The sequence below is a fragment of the Gracilinanus agilis genome, chromosome 2, assembly GCF_016433145.1.
Source record: "Gracilinanus agilis isolate LMUSP501 chromosome 2, AgileGrace, whole genome shotgun sequence".
NCBI classification, from domain to species: Eukaryota; Metazoa; Chordata; class Mammalia; order Didelphimorphia; family Didelphidae; genus Gracilinanus; species Gracilinanus agilis.
This window is the reverse complement of record NC_058131.1, coordinates 708,741,965-708,743,065: the sequence shown is the minus strand read 5'-3', so window position 1 is coordinate 708,743,065 and position 1,101 is coordinate 708,741,965. Positions and strand designations below refer to the sequence as shown.

At 59.4% G+C, this 1,101-nt stretch overlaps 1 pseudogene; it reads left to right on the top strand.

Annotated features, from left to right (window-relative positions):
* Positions 1-321: 321 nt before the first annotated feature.
* LOC123234423 lies at positions 322-850 on the top strand (annotated as a pseudogene).
* Positions 851-1,101: the final 251 nt, after the last annotated feature.

Below are 1,101 nucleotides of genomic sequence, written 5' to 3'. Positions count from 1 at the left end.
TTGGGGGGGGGGGGGGAGGGGGGTCTTGGCTTGACAGGAGACCTTTGCCCCGCTCCACCTACCTGCCTGCGTGTCTGGCCCTCGCGTGTCTATCTTTCGTCTCCGTGCTTGGTACCGCGTGTCCGTCCTGTCTCCCACGTGTCTGCCCCCTCCCCCCTGTTCTCCCCTCTCGGGCTGGTCCCCCACGTGGCCCGCCTCGGCCTCCGTGTTCCTCCTCCCCCTGCCGTGTTCTCGCTCCTGTCCCCGGCCCCCACGTGTCCTTGAACCCTGTGCCGGCCGCCCTCCCTCCCTCCTTGTGCTTTCCCTCCCCACCATTGGTCAATGTGGGCCACGCCCTGCTCTTGGACCCTGACTCCGGCCAGTAATAGCCAGGCTTCTCGAGGGCTCCCTGCTACACGTCAGAGACCAGGGGTGCCCCGTGCTGTGCAAAATGGATCTCCAAGACCCTTTGTAGCCATCCCGCACGTCGAGCCGTTCCTCCTTACAGATCTGCTGCAGATGTCCGAAGTCCCCATCCCGCCATCCAGCCTTGGCGGACACCGCAACCAGCGGGCCCCGTGCGAGGCCAGGAGCCCTTGACAGCTTCCATGCTGGCTGCTGCCCCTCCCCAGGAGCAGAGGCACATGCTAGGAGAGCGTTTGTGCCCATTGATCCAAGCCGTGCCCACTCATTTAGCGGGGAAGATCCCAGGTATGCTGCTAGAGACGGACCGTGTAGAACTTCTGCCCACGCTGGAGCCTCCAGAATCCTCCCTTCGAAGGTGGAGGAAGCCGCAGCAGTATTACAAGGTCCTCGTGCCAAGAGGGAAGCTGCTCAGAAGGTGGCCGTGGTCGCTGCTGCTACCTCTTAGACCAGAAAAACTGGAACCTCTGAAGCTTCACAGCCCCTTCATAGATGTTCACTGAGCATGTGGAGACGTCTTCACTCTACTACAGACGGGACAGTAGATGGCAGGAGAAACGGCTGCCATTCTGTATGTTATTCTTTGGGAACAAACCAGTCTGAAAGGTCAATTCTTCAAAAACCTAAAAATGTTTTCAGTGGTCCGATTTCACAGGTTTCACGTGTGTAGCCTGGACCCCGTTACCTTTTCATTTAAGT